The following is a 26,649-nucleotide window of genomic DNA, read 5'->3' as shown; positions in this document are numbered from 1 at the left end:
TTAAACACTTCAGGTCGAAACTGTGACCCTGGTGAGATCCATGTATGTATTCATATTTTATGGATGTAATGGTACTTTTATGTATTTTAATGAGATTTCCTCTTTTTTAAAAAATCCTTCTCTCAAAATATTGGAGTAAGTTTGTACAGAGCAGCTGAGTTTATTCATGTTGGGTGAAGACAGACATTTAACATGGTATTTCGAGTCATTAAAGGGTCTATGTCATCTCTCTTTTCCCTCTGTCCATCTTTATGGCTTCAAGTACCACTTTTCATGTGGGTGATTCCTAAATTCACATTCCTCCTGTCGGCACTCAGCTGGATATCCCTGTTCACCTCCTTCTCCCTCAGTAATCTCAAGGTCAGCATCATCCCCCTCTCTTAAACTGGGTTCTGCAGAAAGAAGCTGCTGAGACAGAAACTTAGGTATTGGGTTAGGGTTCTTCAGAAAAACAGAACAAACAGGATGTGTATTTAGAAATACATGTCTTTTAAGAAATTAGTTCATGCCACCATGCAGCCTGGAAAGTCCAAAACCTGCAGGGTGGCCATCAGGCTGGAGACCCAGGAAGAGCTGATGTTGCTCTTCAAATCTAAAGGCCGTCTGCTGGCAGAATTCCCTCTTGCTTGGGAGAGGGCAGTCTTGTCTTTTATTCTATATCACCCCTCAACTGATTGCATGAGGCCCACCTACATGATGAAGGGTGATATGTTTTACTCAGAATCCACAGAGTTAATATTAATCTCATCCAAAAACATCCTTTCAGAAATGGCCAGAAAAAGTTTGGCCACGTGTCTGAGCACTGTAGCCCAACCAAGTTGATCGGTAAAATTAACCATCCCACATGTGAATAGTATGTGGGAAAATGACCCTGAAGACAAGTGAGGGAAAAGGAGAATGAAACAGGGAGGGAGAACCGATACAAAGATGGATAACCTAGCTGGCCACGGGCAACTGCGTGATCCATCTTCTGGGACCTTCTGAGAAAAGGAAGCATTTTTTGATTGGCTCTCATCCTCTGCCGAGTGCTCACCAGGTGTTAATCGGCTCCCGTCCACCACTAAGTGCTCAGCAGGTGTTAATTCTCCTGTACTTCTTGTGAGTGCCTGGTGGATCCCTCAGGCATTTGAGCCACTGCAGGCCAGAGAAGCCCCTTGCAAAGAGCCCCTAGGAAGGGGCACAGGTTGGACGTGAGATTGCATCTGCTCAAAAGTGGTAGAAGCCATCTAGGACGGGCAGCTGAAGTCTTGGCTGCTGTCAGAGGTGAGGCTGAGATGGTGCTCAAGGCGTGACAGTTGTTTTCTCCCAACAGCCGTCTTCCCTGGACACCTCTGTTTTGGGAACTGACATTACATCATCTAGCTGCCAAGCCTTGGAGTCATTCCCGATTCCTCCATTTCCCCACCACTTATCTGATTAAAGCCAGTTCTTCCATTTTTTCCCCCTCTCTTTACCGTGTCTCGTATATATATATATATTACTCCTCTCCAACCTGTTTTGTCACTACCACCCATTCAATCAATCCTCACCAACTCTTCTCTGGGCTCTTTCTTTCTTGTTTTTCTTACTTTGCTTTGATTTTGAGGGCTGCACCTGCAGCATGTGGAAGTCATAGCCACAACAACCCTGAATTCAAACTGCATCTGTGACCTTTATCACAGCTCATGGCAATGCCGGATCCTTAACCCACTGAGTGAGGTCAGAGATCGAACCTGCATTCTCATGGATGCTAAACAGGTTCATAATCCACTGAGCCACAGTGGGAACTCCCTCTTCTTTGGGTTCTTTTTTATTTTTTATTTTTATTTTTTTGGGGTTCTTGAAATAACTTTTTTTTTGCTGGTCTCCCTGCCTCCAGCCTTGGACACCTCCCAGAGTGATCGCTCTAAAATGTATGCCTCTGCTTAAAATTTCTCAACAGCTCTGCAGCTGGAAGACTACATTTTTTGAAGCTCCTCAGATTGGCACACAAAGCCCTTTATTTTATTTTTAAAAATTTATTTAATTCTTTTGTCTTTTTAGGGCCACACCCATGGCATATGGATGTTCCTAGGCTAGGGGTTGAATTGGAGCTGTAGCCACTGGCCTACCCCACAGCCACAGCAACACAGGATCTGAGCCAGGGCTGCAACCTACACCACAGCTCACAGCAATGCCAAATCCTTAACCCACTGAGCGAGGCCAGGGATTGAACCTGTGTCCTCAAGGATGCTAGTCAGATTTATTTCCACTGAGCCACAAGGGGAACTCCTGAAGCACTTTATAATCTGATCCCCATCCATCTCTCATTTCATCTCTTGCAACTTGGCTCTTTAGATGTTCTGCTCTTCTAGGGAAGAAGCCTTGGAGGCTACTCAGCAACATGCTCTCTCATGATCTGATGACTTTAGCTATGCTGCACACTGTCTGCCTGGAATGTTCTCCCTCCTTCCTTGTCTCTGTCCCCAGCCCAAGTTTATCTAGTGAACATATTCTCCTTGTTCAAGACTTGGCTCATGTATCACCTTTACTAGGAAATTTTCCTGTACCTTCTAGACGTAGAAATGACTACCTTTGATATCCTTCCTGCATCTTTACAGACATCCTTCGCTAGGTCCATACAATATTTAATCGCACTCACTATTAACATATCTGTCTTTTGCAAACAAATAGCAAGTGCCTTGACAATAGTCTAGCCATCTCTTTGCATCCACACCATGCAACACTCAGCCTGACACAAAACAGACAGTCAGTTAGCTGCAGGTGAGATTCTGGAGCTCAGAAGGGACTCTGAACATGATGGAAGATGGTATGAGGAAAAGAATGTATATATATGTATGACTGGATCTCTATGACGAAATTGACACAACAATGCAAATCAACTATACTCTCTCTAATAATAATAATAATAATGAGAAGAAGAAGAAGAAGAAGAAGAAGAAGAAAAGACTGTGCTTAAACTGCTGGTGGAAGTACTTACCACCTGAGACCCTGAGGCATGAGGTTGCAGAATTATCACATCACATCCTCTGGCAAAATATAAAAAAGGGTGAATTATTCATCTGAATTGTGTTAGGGGCAGATCTGGCTCAATGAAAAGGGGATATATTTGCACCCGTGGAGCACCCCCCCACACACCCCATAATCTTAAGCCAAATGTAGCTTAAGCAGAAGCTGGATTCTTAAGGTCCCGCCAGAGTAGGTTGCATTGGCCCATCTCCCAAGGAGCCAGTGCTTCCAGGTTCTGAGAATTTGTTCCCTAATCTCTGCTTACAGGACTCCCAGCGGCTGGAGTCTGCATGAAAGGGGCCTTTGTCTGATATGGGAATGGCTTTGGGGGCTAATCTCTCCTTGGATGCATTTTAATTCACTTTAATGACTCTGCCTCCCGTTAGGCTTTGCTTCGATGTCGGGGGTGGGGGGGGGGAGGGGATTGTTAAAGAGATTAGAAGGACTGAACATGAGCCCCCTAAATCTAGCCTTCTTCAGAGGGTGCCGTTCTGGGGAAAACAGTATTCTGAAAATGTATTAGGATGCTCTGGGAGTGAGTGGAGTGGAGAGTAGGAAAATTATATCTCTAATAAACACATGCATGTAAAAACACTCGGCACGCATCACACCAAGCACATCCACTAGCCCCGTGCAACTTTCATCGCCCCCACCACTCCTGTCGACAATGGTGGGAGTCGAAGCCGACAAGACAGAATGATGTCATCCTTAGGACATTGTCCTTTCGCTCCCTCTCCTCCAGTTTTGTATAAACACAGCTGTTTATGAGGAATGCTGGCTTGGGAAAACATAAACCATCAGCATTAATGACCTTGCCTCCCCACCACACAGCCCTTCCTACTGAACGTGGGAGACTGGAATGCTTTCAGCCCAGCAGCCCCATTGTCCTCCTGTCTGCAACACCAGGCCTTTCAGCTGTCTGGTCGGGGTCTGGGGTGCCCTGGGTTCAGGGACCGTGCAAAGCCCTGCAGGCCAGACAGGAGCTCTGGTTGCAGGTGACACCTGAGACCACCCGTGGAAGATTCCTGGAGAAGCATGGAGAGAGGAGGAGAGCTTCTCTCTTGGGCTGGGGGACGCAGGGTAGAGGGCTGGTGGGAGGAAGCAGTCCCCAGTGGATGCACCCTCTCACTGATCTGCATGCTTTGTCCACATAGCTACAAGCCTCTGGGGAACCACAGGAGCAAAGTAGCTCTGGTGGGCTTTGGCCCCCAGCTGCAGGGCAAAGCCATTGAGGAGGGAGGTTGGGACAACTCCACGCTGGTGACAGCAATCCCTTCCCCTTTCCTGTGCATTCAGTCAGGATTTGGGACCAAAAGCCTTTGATCTTTTTAAGGATTAGAGAAGGGGCAGTGAAAGGAAGAAATCAAGCCTTAACTGGTGTAGTCTGGCTTCTTTTGAGAGCCAGTGGTGCTTTGGCCCACAGCAGCTTCTTGGTAGTGGTTTTCCATTTCCAGATGGTGAGCCCTGGGCCTTCGGCTTTAGGACGGTTTTTTATTCCGGTAACTGAACTTGGCATTTTGGCTAAGACTGGGTTGTCTTCCTGGTTCTGTGCCCCATTCAAGTCTACTAAACCTCCCACAGTGCCCCCTCTCCTTTGTGGTTTTGTGTCCATGGCTGCAAAGGAGAAGTAAAGAGGGCTCCATGAATCTCCCTTCCCAAGGGTCAGGGTCCCAAATGTGGCCTAGAACAGCTATCATTGTGGCATGAATGGGATTCAGTGCCAGAGAAATGGGGCTGGGTGGTGAGCCAGTGGTCTTACTGAATCTTCTCTTGTGTTTACATAGGGAGAGAAGACAAACCTTTACCCACTTTTCCGTGTTGAACAGAGATCTCAGAGGCCATGCTCTTGGACACACTGCAGTAGCATTTGGCTCCTGGTTGACTCTTTTGCCTGCAATTTGCCAAGGCAAATGTTGATCCAGGTCCTTGTATTTCTGAGTGCCTGCTATGTGTCAGGTGGGGTGCTAGATGCTTTGCATCAGTTCCAGTTTTATCCTTGCAAAACCACAGTGTTATTAAACAGTGTTATTTTATAATGAATGATAAAGAAACTGAGATAAAGGTAGTTTAAGAAAAAGTATCCAATGATACTGATGGAGCCAGGATTCATACCAGTTCAAGTTTAAATGTCCATGCATTCCAGGAATTCAGAAGGAGATAGAAAGGGTAGGAATGATCAGAACAAACCTGATTGATGGCAGTTGCCTCTGTGAGGAGATTTGAGGGATAAAATTAACATCCCTCATCTCCCCAGATATTCCGCTGACAGCCTGCAACCCTAAGTTCCAGAGCCGTTCCTTTGAGTTAAGCAAAAACTCTGTTTTTGAATGGAAATATTTCTGGGAGGGGAAGTCATTTAGCCATTAAAATGCTCTATTAATAAAAAAACAAAGCTCTCATTTTCTTTTAAAAATGTTTTACTTGAAATTAATTGTGTTCCTTGTAAAGTAATCCTTAGCAGAAAGCAGTTTGTATCAGAATAGATGTCAGGGAGGAGACCTCTTAAGAGAGTTGCAAAGTGTTAATCTTTGACATTTACTATTGTAAGCACATTTTAAGTAATTCCTAGAAACCGATAAAATCTGTTAGGAGAAAAGGATTTCTCTCTCTCTTTTTTTAAGTAGCATAATATTTCACCCTTCTGATCTGAAAAAAAGATAGACGGGGTGTTAGCTTTCTGAGAGAGACCAACAAAACTCAAATCTCTTGGGATTCTGTTCAAAGGAGGTGAAAGAAGGAATGTGAAAGATAGTTTGAAAGCTTCAAATATTATAAGGTGAGAGTGTATTTGTTAAAACACTTGGAAAAACCCTAGGGTTAAATGAATAAAAGCTATTATTGTTCCTCCTAGAAATAATGTCCCAAGGGAGCATTTCCCAAGGCTTTTCTGCAGATGACAATGCATTATGTAGTCAATGAGTGCTGCATACATGCAGAGTTTTCTGGTTAAACACATTTGGAAGATGTTGGGTTTAACTGACAAAGTTATAACACTGGGTTTAACTGACAAAGTTACATATGTTTTTCTTTCTTTTTTTCTTCTTTTGCTTTTTAGGGCCACAGTTGAGGCATATGGAGGTTCTCAGGCTAGGGGTTGAATCGGAGCTGCAGCTGCCAGCCTGCACCACAGCCATGGCAGCACCAGATCCGAGCTGAATCTGTGACCTACACCGCAGCTTGTGGTAACGAGGGATCCTTAACCTACAGAGTGAGGCCAGGGATCAAACCCCCATCCTCATGGATACTAGTCCGATTCTGAACCTGCTGAGCTACAACGGGAACTCCCACAAACTTTTTATAATTTGGCGAGGGCTAGTGCAAATGGGCCTTTGGCTAGGCTGGGCCTAGGAGTAGGAGGGGAAGCTAGGAAGAGAGAATCGAGTATGTACTATGATTGTAGGTCTTAGTATTTTTGTTCCTCAGGATCATTCCAATGGAAAGTATTCTTTCTCATTCTCCATATCTATGTCCATCGTGTGTCTGAAGTTTTGTATGAAGTTTGTATGATTAGATGAAAATCAGACACAACTCCTGCCTACTATGACAATTTTACTAGCATGATTGCAAGTCCAAGTAGCCTCTGAAATATTTTGTAGCTGCTACTACCTCTCAGGAGCTCTCATGGAACATGCCGTGTACCACTGTTAGCAGTTTTGTCACAATGACTAGGTCTGTCCCCTTGCTCTAGGCTTTGTGGGATCCATCCTGGTGTCCCCTGGCCCTTGACCCAGAGCCTGGCACATAGAAGTACATGGCATGTGATTTCTGGGAGTAAGAAAATGTCCTATATGATGCCTTTAAACAGAGGCCCAGAAATAGCCTCCCAATTCTTGTGTCTGAAATCTGAGCCCCATTAGCAGCCCCCTTTCCCTGACCCTTACTTGAACTTTATTTTGCTAAAGCTGAAAAGAGAGAAAAGGGGAGAATGGGAAGAGGAGCAGACGTTTTCTCAGCTTCATGGGCCATTGCCCCCTCTGGCCCATGCATGTATTCCAAGGCAGATCAGGAGCCAGGTGGAGCTGGCTGACAAGAGCACCCTGATCCCTGATAGGGGGCAGAAAGGCTCCCCCAGAGCCTACACAGCCCATAGGGTGGTGTGGGGCCCTCTGTGACCTGCAGCTGAACTGCAGGTCCTGTCTTAATACTGGCACAACTCTTCCAGGGACAGGACACCTGGGGGGGACAGCATCGTGGGAGAGTTACAACCCTAGGGTGCCAGCAGAGGCTGTTCTTTGCAGGCAGGGATAATTTCTGAAGGGCTGGGTTCTGTTTTCCAACTGGAAAGAGGCCATGAAAGAGTTCCTGAAAATAATGAGATTGGAGAGAAAAACATGGAGGGGTGACCAGAGCAGAAAGTCAACCCCTTTTCATGCTCACTGAAGGCAGAGAGAGGAAGATAGGAAACAGACGGATGGATAGATAGATAGGCAGATAGATAGGGACAGACAGACCGACACCAGGAAATATTTCCAAACTACTCAAATAGAAAATGAGTCAGAAATGATTATCCTTCATTTCCCACATCTACTCGTCTCCTTCAACTCTGAGTAGACCTTGGGAGATAGGTAGGGCTCCACGGAAGAGCTGAGGATGCTGAAGCTAGAGAGAATGGGCTTGGCTCTCATCTTCAATTCTAAGAGCCTCATGAATGCCTTTCTAAATGATGTTATAACCAAGCATATGCGGTCTGAAGGGACTTCAATGATTCTCTAGTCAAACCTCCTTGTTTTTCAGATAAAGCATCTCAATGCTGTCATATCTTGTCCCAAGGGAATGAAAAAGATATTTGGGGTATGGCATCCTTGTCTCATGGAAAAGGGGTTGGTCAATGAAAAGTAATTGCCTCACACATCCTTGGTGAAGAGGAGGTGGCCTGTCTGACCTCTCACGCTGCATCATGCAATTTTGTTGGTTCACTTATTCCTTACAAAGTTGCCTTCTGTGTTTGCTGTTACCCGGCGGCTCCCAGCTGAGGTGTTCATTGATGGGGGAGGGAAGCAGGAGTTGCAGACAGTGCAATTTGATGTGTCCCTCCCACTTAGGGGGGATCCCATTCTTAGAATCTGGCCTAGTCTGTACCTGGCAGGAGTTCTCAGGGAAGGAGTAGAAGTGACTTGCTGCATTCCAGCACCATCTTAGCCCCTGGAAGATGCCCAAGGTAGGATGCATGGAGTTTCAAAGGCCAAAATGACTGGCAGCAGATGCATGGCAAAGACTGGTGCCCTAGGTCCATCCTGCAAAGGGTCATCAGGCTGAGGCTGAGGCAGAATGTTGATGATGCCCTTCTATCTATCTATCTATCATCTATCTATCTATCTATCTATCTATCTATCTATCTATCTATCTATCTATCTATCTATCCATCCATCACCACTACATTTCATCCCAAGCCTTCCCTCCACATATGACCTGCTCTTAGTTGATACAGGGGATTAGACAGAGGATGAGTAGAAGAAAAATGGATGAAGTTTTTCAAATGGCCAAAGACTTATCAGGTAGACTATGAAGGTAGTTGAATGAGTGTCATCAACTCTGTTTCACAGATAGAAACTGAGGACTAGAGACTATGTTGGCCAGGCTCCTCAAAGGCAGTAAAATCAGTGCCACACTAGGTCAAATGGCATGCTCCTGGGTTTGTTTCAACAGACTGTACAACAGTCTGTAGAGTAGCATGGAATATGGTCTCTCCAGCATCACAGTCCACGGAGCCCTGTGCTTCTAGGACTATAAGAAATGACGCTGGAGCAATCTTTCAACCACATTTAGGGTAGCCTATGCTTTCCAGGGACTTGCCTTCTTTTGTGTGCATTTTAATTTCCCTCATCCATTGGTTAGGATGTTTCCAGCTTCAAGAAACAGAAAGAGTCTCATTCTTGTAAGACATTTAAAATTTCTCATACAGAAAGTCTAGAGGTGGGATGGACTCTAGACAAGATGTGCTTGTCTGGCTCCATTTATCTGTGATTTGCTCAGCTCTTTTCCCCTCCAAGGGTTGGTCTTGGCTCAGGCAGTTTCCCTTATAGCTTCGAGGTGGCTGCCAGCAGTGGCCCAAGGAGCTATACTATTTTTTATTTCACATACAGGCAGATAAGGAAAGTATGGAATAAATACCCTTCCCCAGCATGGATGGAAAGTTATTCCCTTCTACTTGGTTGGCCAACTGAAGTCCATTTCTGAACAAATAATAGCTGTTAGGGGAATGCCATGTGCTGACTGGCTTAAACCTGAGTTCTTGAACCAAACACAGACTGTGATGGTTGGGTTAGTGTATCCGGAATCCACATCTGAAGACATGTAGGACAAGTGAGGGAGGATGGATGCTTGAACAAAACTTGAGTCTCCTAGGAAAGAGAAGAGTGAGAGATGCCAGAGAGATACCCAAACAAATTCACTAGGCCTACAATTTAAACGTCCCAAAGGGACTTCCAATACCTGTGTGCTTACTGGGTAGATTTTATGCTGTTCCAACTCTAAGGTCATGGGTCCTTCCCATGCTCAGATGACATGTGGTTGCCTTTGATTGCTCTCCTTTCCCTGGCCAGAAAGTTTGTGACAAGGTGTCAGGGTTGATTTTGCTCAATGCTTGAACAATTTTTGCAGGTGATGATGGCATGAAGCCATTTTTCTCCAAAGGGAGCCATATAACTGGCAGGCTACGAAAAGCCTTATGGTGGACCCAGTTCAGAAATGTTACATCTCTTGGCCAAGCACACACTGCTGAGTCTCAGAGCCTACATTAGAAACAGGTCTTGTGACTCATATTCCAGTGTTCTTTCCATAACACCAGGGAGATGTCAGAGATGTCCTTTGGTAGCAAGAGTATGTGTGAAGAACGCAAATTTTGACCTTGGGCAAGTTCCTTAACTTCTCTAGGCCTCAGTTTATTCACTACTATAATAGAGGGATCTTATTAGGTCATATTGAAAGTACCCTCCAATTCTAAGAATCTATGAATAGCTTTAGGTCATGGTTCTCGTCCAAGAACCTGACAACACTTGCTCTATTAGATCATTTAACTTCGGAATATTTGTTTAAATAGTTTCCCAGGAGTGACCCAGAACATCCTACATAATAAACCAGTTGTTAAATCATAAACAATATGGACAGGATTCATCATCATTATGCTTCCCAACTGAACATCCCTGGGGCCTTTTGGTTACTTGGACACTCTGGCTAATGGAGTGTTGTCAGGGATTCCCTATGCGGGTGACCACTTTTCCAAGAATTAGAAAACAACAGACTGTAACAAACACTAGAGCTCCACTGGAAAAAAATGTGCTTTTTTTTTTAAGAAATAGAACTGTGAAGAATCAAAGAACTTTTTGCTCTTTCAGCTCTCCTCTTATCTTGAGGTTCTTGTTACCTACCCCACACCCTGTTATCACTTTCTCAGCATGGACCACTGATCCCCACTTAACTAAATGAGGTTTCGAGTGTTAAATTTCCTGAAGTATTTGTAGGTCCAGGTTCAAAGGAATATGTAGTTAGTGGTAGCATTTTTGGTCCTATGATGTTCGAGCAAAGAAGATATTATGGGGACATGGAAATCATAGAGCATCTCAAAGTATAGACTATTTTGCTTCCCAAGTGGGATTACAAACCCCCAATGTTTCAAGCTTCTTTCAGAATATTAACTGGTGCAGAAGGAAGGCATGCAGAAGAGGAAGAGGAAAGGATTATTTGAGTTCTGGAGAAATTACATTCTCTTTGTTAATCCCCCCACAATGGCTCTAGGTTATCCTGATGAAGAGATAAACGATGTGAGTATCCATACTGTTAAAAAGAAAACAAGCAGCACCATAGCTAGAGTGTGATTTTAATTTGTATTAAGATAGGCTAGGCTATTCTTCAGTAACATAAACACCAAAATCTCAGAGTCTCAAGACTACCAAGTTTATTTCTTGCTTGTGTTGCCATCTGTCCAGTGTAGGCCAGTTGACTCTCTGGTGTGGCTTTCTTCCAAGCAAGACCTGAAACCCGTGCCATCTCCATTTTGTAATCCCATAGTCTCTGAATCTTTTACTGGTAGCGTGGGGATGAAAAACAGATAGCCTTAAGAAAGCATTACCAATCAGGACTGCCTGAGACTAGAAGTAACATGTGACATCTGCTCACACTCCCATTGCTGTAACTCAGTTACACGTTCCCAAATTAATTGCAAGGGAAGCTGGGAAATATTTTCTCACTGTGCCCAGGACTAAGTAATGATGTGGTGAATGCATAGTATGATATGATTTCTGTACTTAAGAAAGAAAATAAAACTACCCATGTATGTGGGTGTACCTGCTTTTATAGAAATCCAAATAAAAAAGTTTGGGAGTTTACACTGTGGTGCAGTGGAAATGAATCTGACTAGTATCCATGAGGATGCAGGTTTGATCCCTGGCCTCTTTCAGTGGGTTGGGGATCTGGCATTGCTGTGGCTGTGGTGTAGTGTCGTAGTGGTAGCTCCGATTTGACCCGTAGCCTGGGAACTTCCATATGCCGTGGGTGTAGCCCTAAAAAAGAAGCGGAAAAAAAAAAAAAGGAAGGATATGCAGTATAAATTACCTCCAGGGAAGGAAGTGGGATTGAGATAGTAAGATAAGGTAGGGTCAAAGGGTTTTTTCAGGATTTATTCTCTCTGTGTGTGTGTGTGAAGTTAAAATTTTTTACAATGGTGTATTTATGAATTACTTGTATTATTAAACACAAAGTTTCCTCCCCCAATACACATAAAAACTTGTCAGTGGTTTCATAGCTAGAGAAATTTGCCAGACTCCAAAATTCATCCTGCTTCATTCTTTAAATTCATTCCCTATGCCCTCCCACAGTCTCTGCTCTTCAGGAGGTCCTTTCTGCCATCTGCTCTGGGCTGGGGTTGATGACTCCGATTATTTAGTGATTGCCTGTTGGGAAGGAAGAGTGGGGCTCATTTTCTAACACAGGGGTGCTGGGAAGGATAATGGGAACAGCCTCAGCCCTTTCTCCTCTCAGCCCAGAGATCTAATGTTCAGAGGGAAAAACACTTCAGCTCTGGCTGGATCCAGACACTCAACCATGGCATTGAGAATCTGTCTCTCTATCACTTCACTCCATTCTGCTCTGACTTCATCCTCAGGAAGCCTCCTCTTTATGGTGATGGCAAGGACAAAGTTCTCAGCTTAGGTAACAGCAGCTGAGCATCCCCAGTGGCCAGTGTCTTTTTGGCACAGTTTCATCCGGAAGCTCTTGTCCTGAGTCTCTTTGGCCTGTTTTGGGTCATGTGCCATCACCAAGACTTTGACTGGCCAGGCTTGACTCATGGAAGTAGGGAGGACCGTGGACCCAAACATAGGACTGAGCGTGGGGGGAGGGGTGGTTGTAAATTGCATTTACAAATTGGGAGAGGACTGTTTATCTCATTGTGACAAGCCAGCAAGGAGGACAGTTCTACCAGGAAGGTCTTTCAGAGCTTGTGGCATCATCAGAGGAAGTAGCCATGTGCTCATGTGAGACCATTCTTCTGCTCCCCCTTCTATGATGGGGCCCTGAACAGGGAAGGGACCTTCAGTGTCCCTGGTGAGGCAGGTTAGGAATGGCTGCAAGGGCTGGGGAATTCAATGGGGATGGTGATGTCTGTGTTGAATTTAGACTGTTTAGATGAAAAACACTGTCTCGGTTTGAGTCATTTTTGTACTTACAGCTCAGGAAGGTGGAGGAGGGCCCAGCAGGAGCCAGGATCTGCAAATAAAGCCGCCATCCGGTGAAACATGCCCTCGTGGCATCTTGATGCGAGAGCATGGTGCTGCGGTCATGCTGGCCTCCCGGTCACTACGGGGCTTCGGATTTGCCAGTCCCTGCTGTCCACTTTACCATAGCATATGTTAACCCATGCGGGCTGATAATGCGCCCCAGCGGGTCTCCAAGATACCTATAGAGGCTGTCCTCCTTCTGAGCCCTCCTAGTAGCTTGGCGCCTGTCCCTGCACTCATTTCACAGTGTGGGGACCCTGGGCTCTCACTTAAGACCAAGCTTTGCTCTCTGATTATGTGGAGACCTTCTCAGAGAGATCCGAGACCACCCCAGCCCCCAGGCCTCATCTAGATGGGGTGGCGGAGATGGGACCACTCTTCACTTCCAGGGAGGAGCTCAGCAACGCTTACCTCCTCCCAATTAGAAGGTAGGTCTATCAGACACCGTGATCCTGAGTCAAACCCCATAGATGGACGTGAGTCACAGTGCCAAAGAGGGGCGTTAGCTTTATGAAGGTCACACAGTTACTGAGTTCATTTGCTATTTTTGGCAGATGGAGACGACCAGAATCCAGAATTTGGTTCCATCTTGATCATTGTTTCCCTCTATTACTCCACCTCCTTGATGACTTTCCCTGAGTGAAAGGACAGGGCAAAAACTAGACAAGGACAGGAGGGCAGAGCATGGGGCTGGGGGCAGAGCTCACCTTTTAGGTTAAATACATCTAGTCTGGCTAGTTGTGCTTCCTCACTGGTCAGAGAATTAGAATGCCAGAGGCCAAGGGCACCTTAGGCTTCCCTGTGTTGTTATTGCTCTTTGCACTTGCTGCTGCAGAGCCGCTGCTGAGTAGAGTTACAGAGGAGGGGTATCCTGGCTCACGTGTAATGCCCTAGCCGTGGAGGTGAAGGAGGAGGAAGGGAGGGAGTGGTCTTTCAGACATTTTATTCTATAAAACTCCACAGGACACTTCTCAGGCTCCTTGGAGGCAATTTTGGTTCAGTCCATGGAGGGATGTTTATCATCCAGAGCTATCTTCCTGTCTTGTGGGGTCATGAGCTCCCTGCCTGTGGAGGGGGTCAAGCAGAGTCAAAGGACCTGCAGATGGGGAAACTGGAGGTTTCTGTGTGGAGTGAGCTCTAAAGACTCATGGAATTCCACAAGTCTCTGACTCAGCAGAACAAAATTCCCCCAGGCCCACCATGGGCTCCATTGCTGTGCTTTCTCTGGTTCTGCTCTGGCTCAGATGCCCGGGCTGATGTCCAGGCAGTGCAGGGACTTCCTCCCAGGTCCTCATCAACAACTGCCTGGATTAATCTCCAGGATGACGGGCACACCCGTGCCCTTCTCCACCGAGCAATTTGTGCCACTTCCCCCACCTCCCACCTCCCCAAATCCAGAGAACTATTGATTCTATTTTCACCCTCAGAGAAGATGCAGAGAAAGAGAAAGAAGATTTGATGCTCCCTTGAGGGTCCTGAGGGGAGCAAACTTGCAAGTGGTAATGTCCTTTGGGGCTCCTGGGCACACAAGCCTTTCTGTGTCCCCAATTTCCTATTTCTAGGGAATAAACCTCAGCCTCCATGACCTTCCCTGAGTTTCAAAGGGCAGGTTCAAGCAGTTGCTAATGAGGGACAGGAGGGGATGCAGAGACCAGGGAGGAGCAGTCATGAGACAATAGAGCAGCTTTGGGGCAGTTTCCTGGTTCCCTCACAGGAATATACATAGCAATATCTTTGAGCTCTTCTGCAGAACTAAAACCCCCAGCAAATGGAAGATGTTAACTACCTGATGGAGCATTCTTCATTCTGCAAAGAAGGACTACCAGAATCAGTCCTGGAGCCACTAAACACCAGCTCTGAAAACAATGCAAGCTTGTCTTTACTCTGATCCTTGTCTGTGGCCCTATATTCTACTCCCAAACTATAAAACCACTTCCTATTCTCTTCCAAAGGAGAGCATAATCTTTAAGGCATTAGCCTGTTGTGGCCTCCTTTGCCTGGCAAAGCAATAAAAGCCATTTTTTTTTCTCCTTCACCCAAAACTCTGTCTCCGAGTTTCTATTCGGCAATGGTGGAAGAGGATGAGGTTTGGTAACACTAAAGCTGGAGAAAGTAATTTTTCATCTGTTTTCTGGCATCTGCCCCATTGGAGTGAACACTGGGCAGGGAGAGCATGGAGTGAGTTGGCGTGGGCGGGGGGGGGGGTGGGTGGTGGAGAGGCAGGCTCTTGGCTTTGCTTTGTGCCTGGGTATCTTGTCCCCAATCTAGAGTGGAGCTGAGAATGGACAGTCATGAGGCTACTGGATAAAAGACACTGCAGTTGAGCTTCTAGGACTGTACCTGGGCTGTGCTGGCCCCACACTCTAGGAGGGGCTGGTGCCGTTGGGTGCTGGGCTGTTGAGGCTGGCAGTGAACTTGGAGAGCCATGAGCCCCCTGACCTTGTTGGTTAGAGAAAAGCACTGGGGCTAGGAGAACCCACTGGCACTGGTGGTAGAGCCTGGACAAGCCTCCAAGTTTCCTGCAATCTTGCATTCCTTCTGCCATGATGATCTGGCAAGGTGTCCCCACTCTTACCTGGGAGGTGTGAATAGGATCCAACGTGTCTGAGCTTCGAGAGACACCCCAAATTGTCTGTCCCTCCCCTATTGTCCAGCTGAGAAGATTGAGACTTGGAGAAATCACATGCTCAGAAAGGGGAAGTGACTCACTCCATATAACATAGTATCAAAGGCAAGCTGGGTCACCTGGCCCACCCCTGGGTTGTTTCCCTTAGATGGGCTTGGAAGAGCAGATTCAGATAATGCTAAAGACTAGTTTCGCCTTGCACAGTTCCTTTCCATTTTGCAAAACGTTTTCTCAAACTTGGATTTCTTTCCATCAGCCTCACAGCCCTCTGAGGGAGCGAAGGCTCACAGCAGCAGTGAGGAAGGGGTGCTGCTCTTGGAAGATGCCCCCCAGCACAGGTGGGGGGCCCACTGGGTGGTGGGCAGTTGGTGTGCGAGCAAGCACAGCCACGGTAGCCTGGGTGTCAACGCCATCCTGGAGCCCCTTCTTCTTGCCTCCTTTTAGGGAGAATGTGGTCCATTTTTTCATCATCTCTGTCACTCAGCGAGTCACAGGCAGAGTTTTCTCTCCATCTCCCTGATTACAGGATTCCCAGCCTTGGAGTGGATCCAGGGAGTAACGTAGATCAGTGGAAAATTCCTGGGGCTCTTGATGAGGAACAGCATTTTCTGCCGAATCAGGAGTCAGGTAGCAGCAGGCCCCTTAGAATGCATGCTGTGACCTTTGACATGGGTCAGGCTGGACAGGATGGAGTGGACAAGGCTTTGCATTTTGTCACCCCATGTGATTGTAAAGGGACAATCGTGACACCAGTTCTCTCCATCCTCCTGCTTTCCTCCTTAGGGTCTGGGAAGGGTCCCGGGCGGGTGCCAAGTCCTCTTTGTCCCTCGTGGTCCTGGCAGAGGTCTGGCACAGTTTGGGCCCTCACAGTGCTGTGGGCTGGTGTTTGGCCTCTTCCTGCAGGTGTTGTGGGGGACCCGTTTCCCTCTCCTGGGTGCCACTCATTGCCTGCTGTCCTCAGGAGCCTGATGCAATCCCCTCCCAGGTGTGCACTCAGGACCTCACATAAATCACCCTGGACACATGGAAATCAATCCCACACTCCAGGAAGGCGACCCTGGATCTGCCCAGGCACCTGTTCCTTCACTTCTCCCACACTCACTGTCCGGAAATCCTTTGCTGCTCAAATCCCACAGGCTGAAGTATTTCCTCTCCCTAACCACTCAAATGGGCAGAAGCATCTGGGGGCCAGAGGAGAGCCAGGGGTAGACCCCAGACCTGGCGGTGCTTCTTATGTCCCTCAGGCCTGTTCGTCCTTCCTTCAGGATGCTCTTATTTGTTTCCACTTAACGAAGCACTTCCCCACCCACAGTTTCATTTGTTCCTTCTTTACTGCTGTGAAGAGCATTCCTAAAGTGGAGGTGATAATTCAGTGAAGGAACTGATGCTCACAGAGGTTAAGGGACTGAGAGCCAAGGTCACAAAGCCAGTGAGTAGCAGGGCCGGGTCCCGCCCATTCCACTGCCCCTCAGTGACATTTGATCTAGAGTCTCTCTTTTCTCCTTCCCTCCTGCTGTCTTTCCCCTTCTCCTGGAATCTTTGCCAGTCCCGCACCTTCCTGGCTGCCTTTAGTTTCTATTCATGTTCCAACTCCCTCCCCTTCCTGAGTTTCTCATCCCTGACACACCAGTTCACCTCAGCCATTGTGGACACACATCCAGCACACACCCACCACACACTCACACTTCCCCTCCTCCTCACCACACACCACCATGCCACACGCACTCACCACACACCCACATATACACACACACCAAACACACAATTCACCTCACCACACCCACACCACACTGCATACACCCACCACACCACACACCATACCGCACCCACCACATACCAGTCACCCCCACAATCATACTACCCCTCCCCCTCACCACACACACCACCGCACCACATACACACACTCACCACACACCTACATACATACACACACACAAAACACACAATACACCTCACCACACCCATACCACACTGCATACACCCACCACATACACACACCACACCACACCTGCCACATACCACATACACTCACCTACCCCCCCACAGACTCCCACTACCCCTCCCCCTCACCACACACACACCACACCATAAACACACACACACACACACACACCAAACTACATACAACCATCAAACACACATACCACCCCACATCCACCCTGTACCATGTACATACCTACCACACACACACACACAGTCACCCTACGACACACCCACCCAGACCATACACACAACACACATATTCACACACCACATACCACACACACACACCCAGCACACCCACCCCCATAGTTACAGTACCCTTCCTCCTCACCATAAACATACACCACACACTTACATACACACACACCGAAGACACAACCCCCCTGACCACTCCCACACCACACTACGTACACTCACCACACACATAAACACCACACCACACCCACCAAATACTACATAGGCACACACTTACCTCACACCACATATACTCACTACATCCACACCACAGACCTACATACACATACCACATGCTCACATACACACACACTCCACAAACACACACTATTCCCCCCCAACACACACTCAACACAGTGCACATACCCACCATACACCACAGACTGAGCATTGGAGAGGTAACCTATATCATGAGGAGGAGATGGACAAGGAGAATGACACCATCAATAGAGAAATAAAGAGAAATAGAGAACAAATGAGAGATGCGTGAGAGGAGAGGAAAAGAAGACTGGAGATATTGAGGGAAGAGTGAAGAAATCCAGAAGGCTGGAATTCTAAATCCAGCTTCATCACTTCCCAGCTGAAAAACTTGGGACAGTCACATAACTTCTCTGAGTCTCATTTTCCTATATGTAAAATTGACATCATTTATTTAATTAATATTCATTAAATGTCACCTTCTAGGTGCCTGAGATACATCAACGAACAGAGTAGTTGAAAAAAATCTGCCTTCTTATGCATGGAGATGATAAAATAAGTATCACAAGCAAAGGATTTAGTGTATTAGTAGATAAATGCTATAGCGTGTTAGTCTGGTCTTCTGAGAAGCAAATGCCAAAATCAGGACTGGACATGTGAGGAGTTCCTTAGAGGAAATGCCTGTGTGAGGGAAAATAGGGGGGCTGCCAGAGAAGGCTTGGTGGAGCCCTGGGGCCTCTTGCAAGTCTGCCCCTGGGTAGGGAGAGAGGTTGTTGGAAGCATCTTGGTTTGCCAAAGGTCATCGGAGAGTCCTCAAGCCAAAGCTGGACTTCAGGAGTCCCATTGTCTCCTTGTGGTCCTGGGTCACTGGCCGGGAACCACCAGTGGAAGGTCTCAGCGCTAATGCAGTGATGAACTTGGAGGCAGGCCCTTGGCTGTGCTGCCTGGAGTGGCTGGTCTGCAGGGGGTATGCTCAAGGCTGCTGCATGGGGGAGCAAAAGAAACCGTGAAGGAATGGAGCTAAGAAAGATGAGGCTAAGAAAGATGAGGAGCGCTCAGAGGTGGACAGATTACAGTTTTCACAGGGCGGTGGGACAGGCCTCCCTGAGAAGGTGATGTTTGAGCAAAAATTTGGTGGGGGGGGGCTGAGGGAGAGGGACATTCAGAGGGCACCACCATCTCTAAGTGGATATCATCATGCTGTTGGTCACACATTGGAAAGCACTTTGTAAACAGAATAGACTCAGCTGACAGCAAACAAACAACAAGGCTGTTTGCCCTGGCATCTTGGACTGATATGTCCCTTGAGAAGGGATGCTGGCCTCTCTCCCAGGTCATGCTGGACCCCTCTGTGGGGGAGGAGCAGCCTGGAGGACCACAGTCCCGCTGGGAAAACAGGGTATTCTGTCTTCAGGACATGCCACTCCCAGGAATCCAGAACTCTTGGAAGGACCAAAACAAATAGCCCCCAAGATCCGTAGAGGATGGAGTCTTATTTTTGGTCTAACAATGGGAAATAAAACAAAATCTGCTTTTTTTCAGACAACTAGATGAATATGTTATTATCCTTGACAACTGCAAGTTCACATAACCACTGATAAGATACCATTTTTGTCTCGGTGGCATCCTGGCAGACAGAGTATCATTATTAGTAAGTCCCAGGGCAAGAAGGAAGGGGCTGGAGGTCACTACGTACCTGTTCTATGCCAGGATCTGTTCTGGATACAATAATTTGTTTGATTTTCATGAGTCCCTGAGGGTTCAGTCCACTGTATAAAAATAGGAAACTGAGGCCCCCAGGAATCCAGTTAGTAAGTGGTGGAGTGGCGACTAAAATTCAAGTCTGTGTGTTTCCTAAGATCATGTTCTTTTCCAGCTCCTTATTACACAGCATTCCATAATGGTCCATCATATTTAGTCATTTCTCCTTACATCTCTAGTATCGAGTTGTATTTTGGAGATCTGGAGGGGACTTGTCTGAAGGCCTGTCTCCCCTACCGCCTCATCTCTTGTCCATATACTGCATGGCCCTAAGAGAACAGGTGGGCCATAGTGGTTTCTGCTTGGCCCACAGCATGTATAAGGGGCTCTGCTATAAGAGGCTCTTAAGTTGGCAATAGATGGCCGAGTCCCACTCAGCCATCTGTCTGTACCTTCCTGTGGAGAGAAGGACATTCTTTGGTATTCTTTGGAGCTAAGATTCTGAAATAGGACTCTATCAGAATTATCTAGGGGGAGTGGTTAAAATCCAGATTCCTAGGTCCTGCCTTTGGAAATTCTAATTTGGTTCAAAGTACTTAAGAATCTGCATTTTAATAAGCACTATTACTCAGCAAGAACACACAGCAAGAATAGGCAAGCATTAGGTTGGGTCCATTTGGTGGCCTTCCTAGGGGGAAATGGGTACTGTTTGTCCTCTTGTCCTCCAGAAATTGGCCAAGGAGCAGGTGGCTCTTTTGGTCCCTGGAAAATGCCCAGTGACCCCTCCCTAGCTCTAGCCATAGACAAGCACCTGGATCAGAGCAGAAGGGCATTTGGAGATCTGGAGGGGACTCGCATACTTCCTTTATGTGGTCAATCTTCCTCAGCCTGCTCAGAAAGGTCCCTGAAATCCCTCAGAGAAAGGTAGGCCAACTTGCCCAGAATTTCCTGTTCTGGAGATGTACTCTGTTAGGTGGTAGAAACTGAAGAGATTTTTTTTTTCATCCCATTATCCCTGTTGGCATCTGGACAATTGGAGCTTGAGAATGGAAGTGATGTGTGTATGGCCCTCATGCCCAGGGTCCAGCAGGCTAAGTCTCTCTGAAGATGTGCAGCGGGTCATGGTGGGCCTGTTCAGTGAAGAACTGTGTGAATTTCCACCCCCAGTTCCTAAATCCTCAACGCACAGCTTGGGTAGTACCCACTGATCCATCATAAGAAAAAGCTAGTCCCACCCCTTCACTCTATACCCTCTACTTACTGCTGTTTCCGTCCTGCCCTCCTTCAGTTAATGGATCAGAACTCACACAAGTTTATTGTTTTTGAAAGTTTGGTGGCATAGGGGGTGATTTTAGATGGCAGCCAATATTTCATTGTAATACTTAACATATAACTATTAAACTTACTCAAGGACAGTCTCTGTGGGCTCTGAATGCGTTAACTTTTTCAATTTTCAAAACTATCTCATGAGGTAGGTACTCACATTGTCTCCAATTGTAATGAGGAAACCAGGGCTCAGGGAGGTTAGACTTTCCCCAGACTGTGGAGCTGGTGCATGATGGAACCGGGTTCCCACTCCAGGCTCTCTGAGTCCAGAGTCTGTACACTTATCTCCTATGCAATGCTCCTGTTCTATTTGCACTTGAAAACAATAAAAACCATGTCAATGCCAGTTGGGAGATATGGACTCCAATCCCAACATGCTGTTGGATTTTAGATAAGAGAAATTAATTAGATAAGGAAATTTTCTAAAAGAAGAGAAGCTCGGAAAAAAAAAATGTAAAAAGCAGGTCCTGTATTTTCCAGAGGAGGAAACAGAGGCTGAGAGAGCCAAAATCCCTCCCCCATGTGCTGTTGCTGTTAGTGGCTGAACTGAAGCTGGAATTCATTTCTCCGATGCCAGTTCCATGTCCAGTGCTTTTCCTCTGAATGCTTATTTACATGGATTTAGAGGAAGTCAAACCTTTCATAATTTAAATTGTTTAAACTTTAAACAAATAGTTTAAGTTTGGAGCCAGGCGTACACCACTGTTTTTTTTTTTTTTTTTTTTTTTTTTAATAAGAAAATTTAAAATCAATTTCTTAAAGATGTTTGGCTAATGGCACAGTTTGGCATCTGATGGGAATCCATTTAAACCACCATGAAAATATCTAGTCCCATCACAGCTGATTTTTAAAGCAAGGCATTAAGTGTCATCTCTAAGTGTTACCAGGCTTTTCTTCTCCCACCCATCACCTCTCCTTCCTAAGGCTCTTCTTGCCAAAGAGGCCACTCCCATTTATCCCTGACTCTCTTCCCTCTCCAGCCCAGAGACACTAACACTCTGAAGGACAGGCTGCCCAGGACTGCCACTTACAGCTTCTTTTATTCTTTTTTTTATTTTTTATTTTTTTATTTTGTCTTTTTAGGACTGCCCTGGAGGCATGTGGAAATTCCCAGGCTAGGGGTCGAATCAGAGATACAGCTGCCAGCCGTTGCCACAGCCACAGGAATACAGGATCCAAGATGTGTCTGTGACCTACACCACAGATCACAGCCAGGCTAGATCCTTATGCCACTGAGCAAGGCCAGGGATCAAACCCATATCCTCGTGGATCCTAGTCAGATTCATTTCTGCTGTGCCACGATGGGAAATCCCACTTCTTTTATTCTTAAGTCATCTTCTTTCCCTCAAGACCTTCCATCTCAAATTCATATCCAATATTCCTATAGACTCATCCTTTGCCCTTAAAGGGCAGAGCTGAGATTAGTAATTCCTTAGTTACTTTATTTATTTTTTTGGTACTTTATCCTCTGGAATTGCTTTCTGAGCCATGATCTCCCTTCTCTTTGTTGAGCCTCAGTTTCTTCATCTGTAAAATGATGATTGTATTTGATGTTGACTAATAATCTATTATTAACCCAAAAGTGTTAGCGCTGAAAAACTGTTTCCCCTCTTGCCCCTCATTTGGTTTCCTCCTCCCCTGTCTCAGCTGTCACAAGCATGCAGTGCAATTTCCCTTTCTCCAGGAAGTCCTCCAGTAAAGCTTCTTTTTCAATGAGGATGAGAGGAGCTGTACATTATTATTTTTTCAAAATAATGACAGGAGAAGAAAAAGACCCCCCCAAACAAAAACAAAAACAAAAAACAAAGACAGAAGCAAATCAAAACAGGAAAATCCACCCTTGCAGGAGCTGGGGGGTGGGGTGGGTAAAGGTCAGCACCCCCCACATTCCGAGGAATCTTTAGCCCCCTGCTCTGTGGTTTTATATATTATGAGAAATTTTACAACAAATAAGTGAAGAAGAAAAGCTGGACGGTGCTGACAAGCTGGGCTCTGGCGGGAAGTTACTACTGCTCCACAAAGTCTCTGTCTAAAAATACCCGGCCAGGACCTTGCCCATTCCATAAACAGATGGACACCACGGTCCTGGCGGAGGGGCAGAGGCAGTGGGAGGAAATTGTATCTGACAATGATAACAATCTGGCATCTCCCAGAGCTTCACATCCTGGACTAGTCCAGCTGGCCGTCCAGATCCCCCGCTTGTGCAAATGAGGTGGCTGTAAATAGAATTCTCCTGGCTCCCACCATAGCCACTCCTCGTAGGGAGCCCACAAAACATCTCTCCTGCCTGATCCCCCAATGCCATTTGCAAAGAGGAGGCAGATGAGGTGCAGAAGCTGCTGATGGGGCTAAGGAGAGAAGCTGGGGCCCCTGCAGGACCCCATGGCTGCCCTCAGTCCAAGGTGTGGGTCTAAGCAGATGACATGGGTTGTGTGCTCACACATGTGACTTTCAGGAAGTCTTGCTTAACTTCTTTGGACTGAAACTTCCAGGTCTATAAAAAGGGAAGGACCCAATTCCAGAAACAGTGTGTTCAGTTCTGAGAGATACCCTTTAAGAGGGGATTTAACCAAGTAGTAGGGTCAACTGGGGAGGGGTCCAGAGATGTGAGTGCTCTATGGGGACCCATCTGAAGGACCCATCTGAAGAGGAGATGTGATTTGCTTTACATAGTTCCAGAGGGAAGACAGAGAATCAGGGGATGAAAGTAAAAATGTATGCCATAAAATCCTAAGCAAGAGTGTTTTCATTGTCAGAGTTGCCCAGATTGAGTGGGAACTTCCTCTCCCCTTGGGTACAGCAATAGAGATTCAGACCATCTTCAGGTGTGTAAGCACTGGATGGGAGCATGAGCCAGGTGACCTTGGCCTCTAAAGTTCCCTTCTGAACTCTTATTATGGGAACTTGTTTTCCTCCTTCATGTACTTTAACTCTAGGATGGTTGAGAAAATATGAAGGAACTCAGCATGATTAGGAGAGAAACATATTACTGAGAAGTCATTGAATACTGGTTTTAGGTAGATGAGAACTGAACCAACATGACTTACCAAGTGGTTATTTGGACACAGATAAGGTGATGAGGGTAGCGGTCCACTGTTGGGGTTTCAAAGATGTCACTTGCCTCTTTTGAGGGTTCTTCAAGCAAAGGATAATAGAGATGGGGTAGTGGTTGGAGACATGGGCTTCAGCGTAAGACTTTTTGGGCTCAAACCCTGCCCCATTCATGCAGCAGCTGTGCATTCTTAGGCAAGTTACCTAATTTCATGGTCCCTAGTCAGATTTGTTTCTCTGAGTTCTCATTTCTTCATCTAAAATAGAAGCCCTCATTTCTTCATAAAATTATTGTGATGATTAAAGGAGATAATTCATAACAGATTGTGCTGGATAATGTCTCTTTTCTCCTCCAGATTCTCTACCGACCCTTCTCCACTCTCTGTCTGGAGGCTAAGGACCATATTAATGAGTTCTCCTTTCTTCTGCTTTCCTATTGGCTTGGCTTATGGGGAGTCCCAGCAGAAGATGAGAGAGTGAGATAAAAGTGAGCTGGGGTATCTATTCCTCCAATTTTCTCTGAGGGCCCTGAGGGGTTAACTCTGACTCCAGACTGAAGGTTGCAACTTCTGTCAGATGGCCTTCTCCACACATTGTCTGTGGGGTCTGATAATCGCTAACTTGCTTTGACCCTTCAGTTCCGGAGGTAATAATTGTGCTCCCTGTCATTAGCTTTGGGGTATTGCTCCATGACTTGTTACTTCCTTACTCTCTACCCAGATCTTTGTCAATAGTCTTTTTGCATTTTTAAAAATTTTATTGACATATAGTTGATTTACAATGTTGTATTAATTCCTACTGTACAACAAAGAGATTCAGTTATACATATACACATATCCATGGGAACTCTACTCAATATTCTGTGATAATAGCTTATATGGGGAAAGAATCTGAAAAAGAATGAATATATCGATAGTCTTTTTATTAAACCCATCTCAAATGATCCCAATTTGTGCCTTTTGTTTCCCAATGGGATCTGGACTGATACACTGTGACTCCCACATAATAAAATAAACATTCCATCTATTCATTCAACAAATATTAACCAAGTGCCCAGTGTGTTCCAGGGACTGTTCTACTTACTGGAGGTTTGATGGAAAACAGAGATTCCTGTTCTCTTAGACTATTAATTCCAGTGGTGACTTTATGGATATCTATTGGGTGGCATGTACTGCTAAAAGTGCTTTATGTGCATTAACTCACATGGTCTTCACAACAATCTGTGGGGCAGGGATTATTATCATCTCTGTGTAAGAGATGAGAAAAATAAAGTTCAAAGAGATGAGAGGTAGTTAATCCCTGTGCTAGCAAATGATAGCCAAGATTCAAAGAATAAATGTCAAATAATTCGAATAGTAAATATCAGTTAGTAATATGATAATAGCAATGAGAGCTAACAGTTATTTAAACTTTGTAGTATTCACTCTATTCCCATTTATATGACTTAACTTGCCTAATTCTTATGGCTATCCTATAACGTTGATGTCATTATTATTCCTACTTGCAGAGAGAGACACTAGCACTTCCAATACCCTATTTAAAATTTGCAACCCCTCTATCCTGCCACTCAATCCCCTTGTCTTTTCTTTCCTTTCCCCCATATCATGTATCACCATCAAATATATATGCATTTTTTCTGATTATTTTTATTTATTGTCTGGCTCCTCCTTTTGGAATGAAGTCTATAAGGATGAGGATTTTATTTTCCTCGTTCACCTATGCCTTCTCAGGTTCTGGAGCAGCATCTGGAACATAGTGGACGCTTGATAACTATATGTTGAATGAATGAATGAAGCTCAGAGAGGTCATGTAACTCCTGTCCCCAAGTCTGGAGTGGAGCAGGATCCAGTGGATTTGAATCCCAAGCTGTTACTGCCCTTTGCCTAAGTTCTCTTTAAAAGGGACATGGCTAATTTGGAGGGAAGAGTGGAATTCAGAGACCTGAGTTCTGGCTCTTAGTCTGCCACTCTAATCCCTTATGTCAACCTGGGTATATCATTCCCTTCTCAAGGATTTCATTCCCCTCAACTTATGATAACAGAAGGAGACTTGGTGGTTTGTCATGTCCTTTTCAGCCCATCAAGTCTGATAAATGGTAACTTTCTAAGCCTGGAAAGGGGCCAGTATGTCCAGAGACAGAGAATGGGAACTAAGAAGAGACCTGCAATTTTCTTCTTTGTTTCTGACCCTAAAGTCTGAGAAACTTGATGAGGGAGGGATCTGCAAATGGTTTTGGCAGTGCCTGAGCATCCCCTGAGGGCACAGTTCCTTCCTCTGACTCACCTGCACAAAACACACTGGAACAACATGTAACTCTAGCAGAGAGAGTGGTGACCATTAGAGGTTGTTGTGTGTTTATGTTTGGGCTATTTAGCTTGGCAGGGTATTTTTTTGAGATATTGATTTGTGATATAATTTATTACCACTGAAGAAGTATCAAGAGAGATCAGAATTCTTTGCGACTCTGTTTTATCTTTTTAAAATTTTTCATTTTTTTTTTGAGCCACTCTTGCAGCATGTGGAAGTTCTTGGCCCAGGGATCGAACCCTCACCACAGTAGTGACCCAGGCCACTGCAGTGAAAATGCTGGATCCTTAACGTTCTGTGTCACAAGGGAATTCCTGACTCTGTTCCATCTTGCCTATAAGCACAAGCAGGGTTCTGAGTCAGGTGGAGAAATGAGATTTTGTTTCCTGAAGGAGCTGGTTGGTAAGGAGGGAGGAGGCTTAGAGAATGAGAAGACAAAGGAGTATGGAGCTGAGGGACAGCATTCCTGAAAGGGAAGAAGGGAACTGTATTAGCCAGAGTCCAACCTGGAAAATAGAAGAC

General features: G+C 45.8%; 1 long non-coding RNA gene across 1 annotated transcript in view; it reads left to right on the top strand.

Annotated features, from left to right (window-relative positions):
* LOC146396137 (uncharacterized) overlaps positions 1 to 26,649 on the top strand; it is a 569,893-nt gene that overhangs the window by 151,838 nt on the left and 391,406 nt on the right. The window lies entirely within an intron of this gene.

The sequence above is a fragment of the Sus scrofa genome, chromosome 15 (genome assembly GCF_054392235.1).
Source record: "Sus scrofa isolate SSC_HxYL_T2T_F1_AM1 chromosome 15, Sscrofa_HxYL_maternal_Yorkshire_Landrace_v2.0, whole genome shotgun sequence".
Taxonomy (NCBI): domain Eukaryota; kingdom Metazoa; phylum Chordata; class Mammalia; order Artiodactyla; family Suidae; genus Sus; species Sus scrofa.
The sequence above is the reverse complement of the archived record's forward strand: the minus strand, read 5'-3'. Positions and strand labels throughout refer to the sequence as shown.